The sequence below is a fragment of the Vigna angularis genome, chromosome 8 (assembly GCF_016808095.1).
Source record: "Vigna angularis cultivar LongXiaoDou No.4 chromosome 8, ASM1680809v1, whole genome shotgun sequence".
NCBI lineage: Eukaryota > Viridiplantae > Streptophyta > Magnoliopsida > Fabales > Fabaceae > Vigna > Vigna angularis.
In genome coordinates this window covers 31,807,161-31,815,931 of record NC_068977.1, presented here as the reverse complement: position 1 = coordinate 31,815,931, position 8,771 = coordinate 31,807,161, and positions in this window count along the sequence as shown.

The window sequence follows — 8,771 nt, the reverse complement described above, 5'->3', positions numbered from 1 at the left end:
AAAATAATGTAATGAATTAAGTACAGAAACACATATTTTAAATGATAAACACTCAACAAATCAAATATTAAATTAACATTAAATTATCACCTTTTAATTCCTAAACAAGTAACGATTCAATAAATAATTATTACTGACTATACGAAGAGGTACTCATAGTTGAAAAAAAAACTTCGGTTGGAGAAAAGTTACCAATGTGGAAGAGATTTAGAAAAAGAATAATAGAAATAAAAAAACAAAAAAAAACATATAAAAATAAAGACAGATTAATTCATTGTTTTAATATTTTGAATAAAATATTGTGCTCTTGTATGATTGAACTGAACTCATAAGGTTTATAATTATATAATTATGCAGGTTTATAATTATGCATGAAATATGTAGATTGAAAAAATGATAACATGAATGTGTTTGTGGTGTTTCATACACATACATATAGGTGTTTAATGAGAAATACATTGGGATGATATTAATAAGAGATGAATTCGAAAAGAAACGTGTAAAAAAATTAATCATTTTTATATAATAATATAATATTGTAGATAATTTTGTTTTTCTTTTGATAATAAACCCATTTTCAAAAGAAATAAAAAAAAACTTGTGTTAGTATTATTTACCAAAATTGACATATTCATTTTCAATGTTAAGTTATGTGAAAAATCGTCGGTGTTGAAAATTTTATTAGAATTCGGTTTGTGAAAAACCGAACTCTCAACTTTAAACAGTATTATCCGAGACTGAAAACTTGAAATTTGGCTTCTAGAAGGACGAATCTCAGTTGTAAATGATGTCGTTGAACATTAAAAACTTTTCAAATTTTTCTCAAAAAATGAATAATAGGACAAATAGTTTATAACTCAAGAAAAAAAACAAAAAATCGGCTCCCAAAATTTCAACTTATTTTTTAACACTAGTGACACTGTTTTAAATTACAAAATCATTTTATAAAAAAATCAATTTTCAACGTAAAGATATTTATTCTAGAAAATAATACTGAAACAAGTTTATTTAGAAATAATTTGAAATAGGTGGCCTGTGGAAAAAATCATAGAATTACTTTTCATGATTTAATAACGTTGAAACAAAAAGAAGCTATGGGCATAATAGGGTTAGAAGTTTATCCATGTAGTCCCCATCATAAGGGAAGTCTGTCCCACGAAACAAAAGAGGACAATGATTGAGGTAGCGTGCCTTGTTATTTATGGCGAACATCTTTTAATGTTTCACAAGCTATCATTTATGACAAAATGAAACAAAAGGGACACAGAAAAGAAAGTGAACAGTTTGGTTTTACGTAACTGTTCAAATAGGATATACCAGGAATATTTTTTTTTTTCAATGATAGATAATCTAATATGAATTTCACCCTACATTAAATATTTTCACACTGTGTAAATATAAAGTATTTAGCTATTATGTCTTACTTCATTAAATATGTGTAAGCTGGATTTTAACTATACATTTTACATAATTATTCATTGAATGAGGAGGAATAATAACAGATCTCTTATTCAATTATATAAATATATTTATCGATTAAAACTATGGATGAAAGTTATCAAATAAGAAATAAAATTTATAAAGAATTCAATATCTAATATACATATTAAATCTTATAAATACGACTTGCAAATATTTAAAGTTTTAAATCTTTAATAAGCAAAAAACAAATTTAATATTTCTTATATTTTCAATTACCCTTTTCTCTTTAATATCAAACCCTTGGTCGCAATACACATAACTTTTTTTTTTCAAAATTGGAGACTATTTTGTCACAAAAAAAAAATAATGAGTGACTAATTAATTCAGTCACTACATTATTTAATTTTTACTTTCCATTTCTCTTAGATATTTTTTGTTTTTCCCTCATTGATAAAGCTACACCTTAATCTTTCATATGGAAGAATACATATTTTCCAAATTACATGCTTTCTTTTTTTCCTACCCCGATTTTTGTTTTCATTTTCAACTAGTATCAAGAATTAAAAAAAAAGAGTTATGGAGTAAATAGAATTAGTGTGAAAGTACCTTCCACTAGTGACTGAATTTTCGCTAGCTAAATTTCATTAATCAACCAATAATAAGTTAAAATTTTCTCACCAACTACTTATTTATTGCAAATTCATAATGAATTCAATGAGTACATATTTGCAATTTGCAATTATTTAGTGATTAAAAGTTAGTGACTAAAACCAACAAAAATACTATTTAAGTAACAAAAATAATAAAAAATTTAACCATCACTAATTCAATCACTAGTAGTGAAACAATTAAACTAACTAAATACTTTAATTAATTAATAAATTAAAGTGTTATTGGCAAAATTAGTGACTCAATTAAGATTCAATAACTGATTTAATGTCAGTGATGCATTTGATGACTAACTATAAAATGAAAAGGAATTTTTTATTGTTCTTTTGACTTCATCAGCGATGGGTTAAGTTAGTTAAGTCTCAAATTAATTGTTAAATTAGTCTTTCGATCTTTAAATATAGTAGTTAATTTCATTTTTTTTGTTGCAAATTTAATTACGAAAAAAGTATATGGTAATAAATAACACTTTTTTTTACCTCCAGCTATACTTGAGTATCAAAACCCAAATGAAGAATCAAATTTAAAATATCATAATATGATTCTCAAAAGTATTATAATATATTAAAATCTAGTATTAAAATAACATGGTAGGAGTTAGGAAGATTGTTGATATGTTGATTTGATGATGTAAGCACCTTTTTTTCGTTGATTCTTTTCTTCAAGTTCATTATCTTAGTTTGATAAAAATGTAAAAGTAAGAATTGTTATGTCTTGAACATATTGAAAGATTGATTTTATGTTGTTTCTAAACAAAATAATAGATGTTAAAAAATAATCAATTATATTAAAAAATATTTGATTATTTTAATTAAAAATTATTTTTTACATTTTTTACAAATAATTAATTCTTTCAACCAATAACCGATTATGTTAAAAAAAACATCAATTCATAAACAGTCAATTATATTTGATAATAATAAATTATGTTGGTTCAAAATGGCTTCTAAATTACATAAATAGCATATTAATCAATTATATGTAAAAATAATCAATTATATATGTGAATTACTTCAAAACTTATTTAAAAATAAAGTATTTGCATTTTAGAAACATAATTTCATATTTTTCAAATCTAGAGAACTTTATTGTGATTTAGAAATCTTTTTTAAAGAGGTTTGTGTAACATAAAGAGTGATCAATATTCATCATGGACGTGATCATATGTTTTTCATTACAAGTGATATATTTCTTTTATTTTTCTTGTAATTTGATTTGAATTTCATGCCCTAATGTATGGTGTGTTAGAGTATACAATTGAGTGTTTTCATTGTTTTTTTGAAATGTGTTTCAAGTAATGATTTGTATATTTTGTTCTAGTTACTTAGGTGTTTTCTATAATTGGATAATTCAATATTATAGTAAAAAATCCAATTTAAGTTGCTTGAATTGATTTATGTAGATTTTGAAAGAATTGAAATGGTATAATTTTTTTGGTGTGTTCTTGAATTTTATCTTTACTTATTATGTTTAATCTTTATTGTTTTTTATGCTCATTAACCATTCCATTGATTTTTTTTCTATTATGAAAAATTTAAGTAAAGTTTTCTTTAAAACATTTAGTATATATTTTTACAATCAATTCACATTGTCTCTTAATTGTGAATGAGTTAATAATATATATTATTTTGTTCAACATTGATGTCTTTTTATGCTTTTTTTTACTTAATAAAAAATTAGATGTTTACTAGAAGAATTTATGGAAAAAGTTTCCTAATGATAACAAAAATTATTTCTATCTAATGGATTATAAGTTTAGTGTATAGTTGTTGGAATAAAAAGAGGTCAAATATATGTACTTAGATCTTAGTCAACCAAAGCAATATAAAAATTACTCTTATCTTTGTCCATTATAGAAATTGAACAACTAAATATTTTAACAAGCAATTGAAATAGAGATAATTTTCATTATAGAATATTAAATAATGAAAAATAAATTAATAAATTCACCAAAACAAAAACTGATGGAACTATGTATGAAGAAAATAAACTTTCAATCTTCTCAAACATGGAGTTAAACATTTATTTTAATTATCTAAATTTTACATTTTTTATAAGTTTTCTAAGTTTACAATCAGTCTTACTATGTATGTAATGTTTTAACAACATTGGATTACTGTTTATTTTTCATAAGTAAATAAATATTTATAAACTAGTTTTACACTTTCGCTCACACACATATATATATATTTATACAGGTATATTAATATTGGAAAAGAAAATTAAAAGTAATACTATTATTAACTTATTAGTGATTAATAAGAGATATAATATAAAAATCAAATATGTAAATTTAAAATAAAAGATAAAAAATATAATAAAATATTTTTTCAGCATTACTTGTATGTATCACGCATATAATTTGTACGTGTAAATGATTAAGATGAAAACGTATAAAATTTTAGATATACCAATAAAATAGTTTGGTGAATTTCTTTTACAAAATAGTAATAAATTTTAAAATATACTATTAAACTTTCTTTTTTATATTTTTATCTCTTTGTTTTCGACCTGATTGATTTTGTGTATATAAACATTTAGGGTACATTGTTGTACATAATAAAGTAACTTCAATTCATATCATTCTTTTTATTTTATTTTTATAATTATTTTGAAAAAATTATCTAAATTTATCCTAATACTTGGTGATTGAATTATTATGACATTGGTTGACCTTAAAAATATGAACAAAACATGTACTTTTATTTAAAAACTTTTTACGTAAAAAACGAGACACATTTCACTTCGACCAATTGGCTAATGCTATTCACTTTTATTTTATATTATTCTTGAAAGACAAGAATCTGGACAATGAACAATGTGAAACCACAAGAAAAAAAAAATTGAAAAAGATTATGACAACCACAATGTATATTTTTTTCATCTTAATTAGAATGAGTCGTTATTATGTTTTTATACATATATATTATTTTAATAAAATGTTGAAAAATAAAATCAATTTTAAAAAAATATAAATATAAATTTTATTTTATAAAAGTAAATTAAATTTAAAATTTAGTTTTTAATCTTAATTTAAAATTTATTTTAACAAAATTTATTATTTATTAAATATATTATTTCATCCGCTTTATCTAATTATTAATATATAAATTATTTTCTATGAATCTACAAAATGTCACAACCGACCATAATAATAATTAAACTTATTCATTAGCTTGTAAGAAAAGTTATAAAATTATTAAAGCGATTACATACTTCTCATCAATTCATTTAAATATAAAAATTTAAACACATATCTAATTAGGACAATGACTAATCATCAATATAATCATTTAGTAATATATTTCACGGTTAATCCAAAAACACAACTCTTATACTTATAAAATATACAGGTTAATAAAAAAATCTGTTTTTTTTTTCTTTAAATTTATGAATTAGTTCTTTTATAAAATATTAGTTTAATTTCAATTTTATATATTCTTGTGGCACATGAATAAGATTAGAATACGATACAAAGCTACTTAAATAAATTGTGGGTTTAAATAAATTTAGAATATTTATTATAAAAGTATGAAATAGAAATGTGTAGAAACATAATGTGTGAGAATATAATAAGATGAAAATAAAATAATAATATTTGGAAAGTGAAGTGGGGTATCTTGACATGTTGCTTTATGATAAGAAAAAAAGGTAACATGAAAAGAGTATCTTTAATGTGATTTGATTAAGTGGTCCAAAACTCTGCATTGCTCACTCTTTTTCACAATTTCTCCAACTTGATACTGCTATAATCCAAATGGGACCATTTTCTTAAAATATTATTATTTTCTTTACTTTATGTATTCAATGCCCATGAAAAATTTATATTATTTTATCATAGATACCGAATATTCTTCTGTACACGTTGGTTTCCTCCATAAAAAATTATATTTAAATTTAACAGGTGTTTATGTCAATTAATAATGTTTGTTTAGTTTATTCAATCCTTTTCATTTTATAAAATAAAAAGTATAATTTTTAATTATATTCTCAATCATCATCAGTTTATTAAAGATAGTGCCATATAGTGATATTTTTAGAATAATCTAACAATAGATATGAAGATCTTTTAACTAGAGTAAACTATGTTTTTTTTTATAAATTTTTGTCTTAATTTATTGGTTGTTATATTAGTTTAGCAATTTTGTTCTTGTTATTAAGATTATATTGCATTTCAAATTCTTCTTCAGATGCTTCAAGAGCATACGAGACATGCTTTAATCGGGTTATATAAGTTTTTTGAAGAAAAAAATAAATACTATTTTTTCTTCTTCTGAATATAATCCCAATTGTTTAAAATACGATTCCTTTGTTTACTATTATAAATAACAAGCTTTTTTGTATGATCAATATTAAGATTTCAAGAGAAAGTGTTTTTACAATCTGTTTTTTTTTTCTTTTTATTAAATTTGATTTTGTGTCTTATGAATCGGAAACATAAATTTTAAAAGCATGAGATTTTAACCATTTTTTATAATTAAACTTACTAATTTAGTGACATCTTTTATCATAAAAAGTTGAAAGAATAATTAAAACACATGTTTTTGAAGTTCGAGCATTAATTCATCAATTTTGTATTATATAGATTGATTGGTCTATGTTCACCAATCGATCAACCACAAAAAATCAACTTCACGAATAAATTGCATTTGAGTCAATCGAACAGTCAGAATTTGTGACTAGGAGGGTTCAGTTTGACGAACTAAAAGTTTGATTAATAAGATAAAAACGTAGTTAAAGAATATTGGACTGCAATTAGGTTAGTCCTAATTAAAAGTCCACTTAGAAACTTATAAATGCAAAAGTAAGGTGAAGAGGTAGATCATTGCATTTAATGAACATTTAAAAGCTAATTATAATAACCAACCTTTAATCAAAAACTAACTTGAGCGTCAAAGTGCTTTTCGCGAGTACTCATACCGGATTTGGACTATTTTCAAAACATAAGATAAAACATTTTTTCCTTTTTCTAGTGTCCATGTTTTTATTTATTTTTATGTAACTGTTATTTTAATTTTTAAAATTATAAATATCAAAAAAGATAGTAAAGATCATGTAAAATAATTATTTTAGGGATGTGTGATTTCTTTTAATATATACGAAGAGATTGAAGACACACCGATCTACATAAAGCTAAAGATTCCTTTTCTACACCAAAGAGTCGAAGATGTATATGTCAATCATACATTAATGATCTACATAAGTAATAAGACATTACGGAAAGATTAAGGATAATTATAAAAATTAAAAAACTCTAAAACAAGATAATCTTATGAATCTTCAATCTACATCAAAGAGTTAAAGATGTATGTGTCAATCTTGTACTACGAACTTAAATAAGTAATAAGACATCACCGAAAGATTAATAATAATTATACAAATTAAAAAATTCTAAATCAAGATAATCCTACTAACCTTAAATCCAAGATAATGATAATGGTTAATTCAAATACTAGATACAATCACTATACAAGATATAGTAGAATCATTTATTTCAACTTTATTATTTTACTCTATTAACTTACTTGAAAGTTGGAATAATTTTACAAACTCTCACGTCAAGATCATCAAATCCTTATCAAGGAATACATTGGCATAAATATTAGAAGACCGATCAATTTGAAAATTGGGAAGTAAAGTGGACATATAAACTTCCTTATACATCTTAACCTAACAAAAAAACTTGTATATTTATAAGTATTATGTCGGCCTAACAAAAACAGTTAACACACGAAATATAGGTTTAAGCTATCGTTTTTCATATAATATTAAGTTTAACTATATAATCAGAAGTTATATGTATATGCTTTTATTGCGAAGGTATAGTTATATTTTAGCGGCATAAATGAAACTTTTGATTTTTTTTTCCGATATATAAATTATATTAAATTTATCAAATAAAAAATATTTATTGAATAGAAAATGAAACATGTATTATATTTTTTACTAACATGATATTTGATAACAAAATTGAATAGTAAACAAAAAAAAATATTATAATAGGTTGTCTAATGGAAAAGTTTTCTATAGAGGGAAGAGGGTGATCTAACTGACAAAAGGTGGGGAATTAATTGAACATCTCCATCTTTATTTACTATTTCTGTGGACTCCGAGAAAAAGCAAAGACATATATAGCCTTTTAGTAAATTGGTAATGATGGTGTCATATATCAGTATTTCTGGTACATTCTACATTATTCAGAATATACCACACTATATAAAAATTTTAAAGGTAAGATTCTGATGATTTTTTTATACTGTTTCTTTGATGAGTTTTTAAAAGTGTTAATGTTGATATATTGAAATTTTTAATATATTTAAAAATATTAAAATTAATATATATATATATATATATATATATATATATATATATATATGTATGTGTGTGTATATATGTATGTATTTTAAAGGCACATCAGGCAAATAACATCATAAACTGATCATAGAATCAGATTCCAAAATTTAAAGTTTTTCTGACTGATTTCTTCCAAGTCCCTCCAACTGCAAACTTAATCAATTCTGCAATTTCTTCCAAGTCTCATAATACATTAACTAATTTAGGTAATACTTGGACCAAACACATGGTCAATTTTAATGTGAAACTCGTGATCGACTAATACAGAAACCAAATTAATCATGTATTCACTGATATAAGGATTAAACTAACCATTTATTCTATCA